Genomic DNA, 7,896 nt, shown 5'->3' on the forward strand with positions numbered 1-7,896 from the left:
AAAATTGGAAGTTGCTATCAATATCAATAAATAAGTAAAGTACTTATATGTGAGAATTCTACATAAGTGTAGTAACAGTATTTGTACTAGAGCTGCCTTTCTACCTCTAGGTGTGTTGAGATGGAAAAAGTTTATGAGATCTCAGACCCATAAAACTGCAGACGTTTAAATAGTGGCAAATAAAATATTTTCATTGCAGTACATTTGCTTGATAGGTGCAAAGGGAGATCAAGGCATGCAACCATTTTAGAGTGAATTCTTTTTGTGACAAAACTTATGATCAGGGCTTGTTCAGGCTGGTCCAGAACCATGTTCTAACTTTAGAGACATTAGAGAATCTCCCATGATGCATAGCGTGTCTTTCAATCCACATCATTACCATGCTGTATCTGTGATGTACTGTGGAAAACCTTTTATTCCTCTCAAGCTACTGTATTTATTATTTTTAGTTCAGTTAAAAAAATGCATGGGGAACTATAGTGGTTAGTGCATCTACTGTAGCTCATAGTCAGGTGGTCCTGGGTTCTTATCTTTTGGTGTTTGAGTCTAAATTGTCCATAGGTGTGAATGTGTGTTGAAATTATTTATCTATATGAGGGGTGTGCAATTCGTGACGCTAGAAAGTGGCTCTTTCATGTCTTTCATTCTCTCTGTGACCGTGGAAAATAAATATTTCATTTTGAATGACATTTTTCTTTTTTGATGTCACTCTAAATTATCAGAAAAAAAGGATGCAAGGGCCACATTGCAAAAACCAATCATCCAAGAAATTTGACTTATTTTAGCATGTATTACTTTTATAATTTGTAACGAACTCCTAAAGGTGATAAGTCAAATAGTTTTTCATGGTTTTGTGGTGGCCCACATTCAACCACAATAGATCCCAACCTGCCTTGTGAAGAACGTCACAATCTACATAACACCCAAGTGTTGAACAGAGGCTGTGATTTACCGAAGTCAAATTCCTTGTTTGGCATGCTCAAACATGGCGAATAAAAACTCTTGAATCTTGAATAACACGTGGACAATTTGTTTACCTAAGGATGTTAATTAACCATGAATGTTACATGTTCCCATTCTTTTATTCTGGAACCAAAATATCTTTAAATCTATTTGAACTGTTTTAGTTGTGAATCTTTGCAATTCTAGAAAAGCTTTATAAGTCGAATTTGTTCAAAGTTGCAGCCATAGTCGTAATTCTCAGGTGCGTCGTACCCACGGGTGTCGTGGGTGTTACACCTTTTCAACACCCAAACCCAATAAAGTTGCAGGTCCTGTCAAAAGTAATATTTTGTAAGAACAGACAATGGACCACAAATGGCCAAATGGCAGTAGTTTGGACACCACTGGCCTAATTGGCCTAACTAAATACTAGCGTGGCATACTACTATAATTGATAAACAAGCATAACCTACTATTTAGTGGTCCTTTTGGCAACTAATGCTGCTTGACTTACAATCTGTTAGGCTATAATGGATGGTTTATTTCCCTGTTATCTAACTAAGAAGGCTATGATCGCTTGAGCGATCTGTTACTTGGATTTATGGCATCGACGTGCTCTCTTGACATCAAAATGAATAGCGTGCTGTCAGTTTACTCAGCTCGACATTTACTCAAACTAAATTCACAGTGGTGATCAAACTATATCTGGTGAGTATATCTGGCAGCTCAACCCCAAATACAACCATTATTTGTCATTTGTATTTGCTATTTGTCTTTTCAGTTTCAGATCACAAACAACCTTCACATTCTTTTCTCAACCGTCAAACCTGCAGATATAAAAAGAGACAGTGCCGCATGCATATATGTACATCTGAATAAAATTGTCTGCCTTCCAGCAGAGGGTTGTTCAAGCTGGAACAAAGCCAAGTAACATAAGTTAGTGCTTAACATTTTATATGATTTCCAACTAAAAATTGATGCGAACACATTGTTGCTGATATATTGATGCAGTTATGTCAACCTGTTCCCCTGAGGAGCGTCGACCATCAGGCTCGAGTGTTTGAAACCAGCTATGTTTGTTCACGCGTCTGCTTTGCACTCTTAAACCTTTCCAGATTTGCCATTTATGTTTGGGAGCGGCCTGCAGCGGCTGCTGTAATAGAAAAACCTCCAGTTGCCTCCCGTCTGTGAAGGACGCAAAAGCCATTTTCTCTGTGGAGATAATAGGTAGAATGCTTCCTGCATATCAAATGTGTCTATCACTGTTGTATCCACGGATGAACATAGACCCACCAAAGAAAAGAGAGAAAAAAAAGAGTCATAGCGACCTAAGCAGAGAGCTCATTATTCATTGTAGGCTGAGGAAGATACACTTTTTGAAGGTTTGTTGGGTGAAAAAGAACAAATAATTCCTCCTGCAGGTAGAAGCATATCTAATTGCCGAGCGCGGATCCAATTTTGTGCAGTCTGTTTGAGTAGCAGATTTAATGTGTGTTGTCTGACTTGACAAGTGCTGTTCTTATTCTTATTATACATTTTCTTATGTGTTTTATTTTTTTAACTGTCTGGTGTGGTATACGTCTGTATGCCACCACCAGCCGCCTCCTGACCTTCCTTTTCTCCATCTTAACAGAACTTTTTCTTTTCTCTTTTAGTACTCTTTTTGTTCGTTTGTTTGTATTTTACTTTAATAATTTCTCTCAGTGGAAATCTACAAAACGGAGAAGCCTTGGTGAACAAAAGAACCGGCGCCTATATATATATATATATATATATATATATACATATTCTCATTTTATTCTTAATTAAAAAAATAATTTTGAAATCTTTGAGGAATTTCAATTCATAGTACCATATTTTCCGGACTATAAGGCACACCTAAAAACCTAAAATTTTCTCAAAAGCCAACAGTGCGCTTTATAGTCTGGTGCGCCTTATATATGGACCAAATTCCTAAATTTAAACTGGCCCGAAGCATTGTGTCATGAAATCAATCCTAAGTGGCCCGCTGAAGACTATGAATCATGAATCAAAAAGACTATGGATCATTATTTTGTGATTATAAAGTAATTTGATGTGTCTGAAGTTGAAATTAAAAAAGATAAAATGGAGAGTGATTTGATTTGGATAAAAATCTGTCATGATGCATTATTGGTGCGCCTTACAGTCCGATGCGCCTTAAATAGGGACAAAGTTTTAAAATGGGCCATTCATTGAAGGTGCACCTTATAGTCCGGAAAAAAACGGTATTTTGAACTTATCAGACTGGTTTATGAAATTGTAATGATTTATTCGTGTAAACCGCGCACAGTGCTATTCATGCATTGTCTATTACTTCTGTACATCTCTGAACTCTTTTTCTGTAGCCTAGTTTTCTGCTCTTTCTTCTCTTGCTAGAAAGATCAACCATCTTTGCCTTTGTTAAATTTTTGAAGTTACCTCATAAGGTTTATGATTCTTTTTTTTTTTCCCGCTCCACTTGGGGTCCCCAATGTGTGTGGGATGATACTGTGCTAAACATCACAGAAAAAAAACGCCGTAACTAATTTACTTTAGGTACTGCAGTTACACAACACATGCTGACTATCAGTATTATTTATTCCCACTTATGTCACTTTTGTACATTGAACCGGAAAGAAGAATGTTCACAATCACGGAATAATTTGATACATTTTGATGTGAACTGTAAACAATTACTTTGTTTTGTTCTGCTTCCAAAAAAGGTTTACATGCACAAGTTCAGGGTTATGGCCTGTATATGACTGAACATAACATGCGCCTTGGAAAATGGATGGATAAGAAAGAATGAAAAACAGCATCATCTGTTGTGTCTGTCAGCACAGGCCACTTGATGCAATCATGTGGATGTAATTGCATGCACATAAAGAGAAGTCTTGCTTGAGAGCAAGCCAACCTTGAGCAATACGGCTACTATAGAAGGACAGCTTTATTCATGATTGACTGAGTCACTTTTCTGAATGTACTAAGCATTACATGTTTATGAGGAAAAACCTTGTCGGACTACAACTAAAGTGCTACATACCAGGGAATAATAAAATTAAACTTTTTTACTTCAGACACATTAATTGAAGAAGAACTCAGACAGATTCAAGAGGTCAATCAGTTACCTACACTTTAAATCATAAGTGTCAACCTCAAGGCCCGGGGGCCAAATACGGCCTGCCACATCATTTTGTGTGGCCCCCGAAGACACATTTTCCATCAACTTTGTGTCATTACAATTATCGTCACTTTTTAAAAATAGAGATATTGCTAGCAATTTTTACTACATTCATCTTTTTAAACTATTTGAACAGTTTTTACTAATCTCTACTTTAAAATGTGTTATTCATCAGTTTGTCGTGTAGCCTATACTATAAATAAGGCTTTGACAGTCATAATGGCCCTCCAAGGGAAACTATGACTACAATGCGGCTCGCGACAAAAATTAGTTTGACACCCCTGCTTTAAATCAACTATGGAAACTATGTTACAGTATGTAGAAAGACTCTATATTTTATCAAACTGTCTGTGTTTTTGTTCTGGAGAATGTCAATGAGGGCATTAGAGAGCTGTGTGTGACTAAATGCACCTAAGCAGATGCTGCATCCATGTATTAAGCAGAGGAATGATGCAAGCTGGAAAAATAACACATTGCCTTCCATGTGGCACTCACATCTATCACCAGTTTATGGCTGCTCTTCCTACACTTACCCATCTCCTCTGTGACATCCATCTGTGTCAACGCACCAACAAGCATATATCCACAGGGTTTATTTTGCTGTCTCGTATTGATAAGGAAGTTTGCTTTTACCATGTGTACTCTGGGCAAGTCGATGTGGATGTTTCTTACAAGAAGGGAGGTCACAATTTTTTTTTTCTCTCCCTCCTCCACATTGTTACATAATGAAAAATGATGGAGGAATGCGTGACACTCCGGGTAAGTGATTCACCTCATATGCTACATCAGGTGACACAAACAGCTTAAGCTTCACTTCTTTAATAAAGGATTTGACACGTTACTTCATAACGAGGGCCTTTCTTATTTCTAGCCTTTTTTATTTACAGCTGCAAGAAAAATTTACCTTTTGGTTTTCGTTAGGGCTATAAGAAAGTCATGTGAATTGCGCGATTTGGAGAAGGTATTTATTGGGACAATGACACCGAGTAGTGTACATGCACTACATATGGGGATACATAATGCAAAATAAATGTTGCAATCAAGACACACAATTTGTCACATTTTTAGTTTCATTCATGGATGACTGAAAACAATCATGAACACAATTATGTTTGAGACGTACATTATTATGATACCTACGGAACTTGAATGAAGTCGTGACATTTAGGCTAATCATGAGATGTTGTTGCAGATAATTAAGTTGTACAGTGTGAGTTAGAAGGTTGAGGTGGGGGAACAACCCAAAGCCTCGTTTGTGTATGTGTGTGCGTGCACACGTGTGTGCATGCACGGCCGCGCCTTTATGTGTGCATGTATATGTGGGGGGTAACCTCCGTCCACATGACTGAACCTCCAAACCAACGCCTTGCCACCACAGGTAGAACTGTTTCAAACTGCCAGTGTTATCATGCATGGTTTTAGGAATCAGCCCTGTAAATAAACAGACACAACATGAAATTTTTGAGTTGCAAAATTTGGACCAAAACATGCAATATTAGCATTTAAAGCAACAATGTTATTTAGCACAACAAAGCAAGCAAGTTTGCTTCAAAACAATTTGTTCAGTTGTTTTTACTTACTATATCTGTCAGGGATCAGAATGGAGCAGGGCGACCAAATGCAGCTTGGACCAGGGTTTATTTAGGGAAAAGGGAATTGGAACGGAGCATGAAGGGAAAACAGACAGGAACTGGTAAACTAATTTAACAGCATCACAAAACACCAACAGGACTGACTGACCGACAGGGATGGCAAACAGAAAACGACCAAGTCAAAAACAGAAAGACAGAAACGACGAGAGACAAGAAATAATTTGACAAGGTTGTGACACGCAGACAGGATTTAAATATGCGACAGGTAACGAGAGGAAGGTGAGGATGATCACACTGATCATGGGCACACAGGAGGGGAGGGGTGAGCACACAGACAGGGCTGGCAACCAGTTCAAGTTGACCCCTGCCTACCACCCAAAGACTGCTGGGGGAGCCTCTATCAAGCCCGCGACCCTCGTGTGGATAAGGGGTTCAGAAGATGAACGGATGAATGAATATTTGATGTTAATGTTAATTAATAATGTTGGTAAGGACATCGGGCCATAAATGCGATTCAAACCCTGATCCCCAGGACTCGAGGCAGATGCAGGTGCTAACCACTATAGCACCGCGCTGTCCTCACAGTATTGTGTGCAGTGTAATTATATTCATTAATCAGTGGCATTCAGCAACAAAGACACACTTAACATTTGTTTGTATGAAAGGAGTCAAGAATCCTTGATCGTAAACTGACAGTAAATCATACACTACTTGACCTTTACATTCCATGTAGGACCTCGACCACATACTTTAAATTAGACAGAAGTGTTTGCATCCAATTCAAGTTTCACACAAATTAAGCTACTTAGGTGATAAAAAAGGTACATGAAACCTTTGCTTTTATGACTTCAAGAATTCGCCTTTGGCTTTACGAGCTCCTCTTGGCCAATAGGGGGCACTAAAACCCACCTGATGCTCTCGATCACAGCCCAGGGCGATTCTAAAAAAAGATGAAGATTAAGTAATTAAAAAGGTGCTTTACTACTGAAATACACATATTTTGGATTGGGTAGCAGGTATCAAGCATCTATGAAAAACAATAATATTTATTATTTTAATTCTGAATCTCAAACAAGATTTCCAATACTGTTAAATCTGAATACTTACTGAAGTTTAATTCTATTCCAATTAAAAAAAATCATGATAGGTGGTTACATTTTTATTGGAATTGTTTTGCATTTAAGACTGTTTTCGTTTTGTTTTTTGTTTTTTCATGACGATAAAATGTTATGAAACTCTGTTGTGCTGGAATGGTGCGTTTTCAGCTTTTATTTTTGAACAACATTCAACTTGTACTATCATTGGGGATGACTTGAAAATTATGATGACTGTCTATATATTGATTATTTAGGAAAATTAGAAAAACATTATTTTCATTATAATTTGGAACACAGTGCAGTAGAACGAATACGGTGCACTATAGTAAGAATAACTGTCTTATTAACAATATATAGTTTATAATACATTAATATAATTATATTAATGTATTATAAACTATAGTTTTGTACTACTCGTGACACTTTTGGCCTACTCTAATTGCACATCAAAGATACACTTTGTTAACTGAAATACACGTAATAAAGTAAGAGTACGCAGAGTATCTATTTGAGAGCAGCTGCCCTAACAATTTAAACAGCAAAAACAACAACAATCAGTGGGGAAGCTTTCCTGACGTGGCTGAGGGGGATCCTCATTAACGGGTGATCGCCTGTGAGAATTAACACAAGAACCACGTCGGGATTGGCTCGCTAGCCAAGCCACGCAGGGTTAATCCTACCAGCTGCGCAGTGGCCGTGGTTCCCCGGGCGGATGAACACTGGCAGATGATGACATTAGTGCCCTGGGCTTTGAGCTCAAGACACTCGCTGATCTGCTCGCAGCTCCGCAGACACGTTGGCGCACATTCGACCACTCTGGAGCACCTGAGGAGAAAGAAACTTGGGCTTCGCAATCCATCGCAGGGCATTTATTCTTTTTAAATCCAAGGATTTAGTCAGTCTTGGTCCGACACTTGGAAGAGCGCTATTTGCGAAGCTCGTTACGCGCAACTTTTACGCACACGCAGTGGAGTCACGGATGAGCTGATCTCGACGTGCTTTCATCACCACCTGCACAACGCAGGAACACAACAGGTGTGATGGCAGTCAGTGCATCGCATGTCGACATGGACGAACACAGAAG

The 7,896-nt window shown here is 38.5% G+C and overlaps 1 long non-coding RNA gene across 1 annotated transcript; it reads right to left on the reverse strand.

The window, feature by feature from the left end:
* Positions 1-5,172: 5,172 nt before the first annotated feature.
* On the reverse strand, positions 5,173-7,634 carry LOC125993700 (uncharacterized). Its single transcript, XR_007490388.1, has 3 exons — positions 7,493-7,634; positions 5,704-6,655; positions 5,173-5,554 (listed from the first exon to the last, which is right to left on the reverse strand). It is a non-coding gene; the product is annotated as an uncharacterized lncRNA (long non-coding RNA).
* Positions 7,635-7,896: the final 262 nt, after the last annotated feature.

The sequence above is a fragment of the Syngnathus scovelli genome, chromosome 3, assembly GCF_024217435.2.
Source record: "Syngnathus scovelli strain Florida chromosome 3, RoL_Ssco_1.2, whole genome shotgun sequence".
NCBI lineage: Eukaryota > Metazoa > Chordata > Actinopteri > Syngnathiformes > Syngnathidae > Syngnathus > Syngnathus scovelli.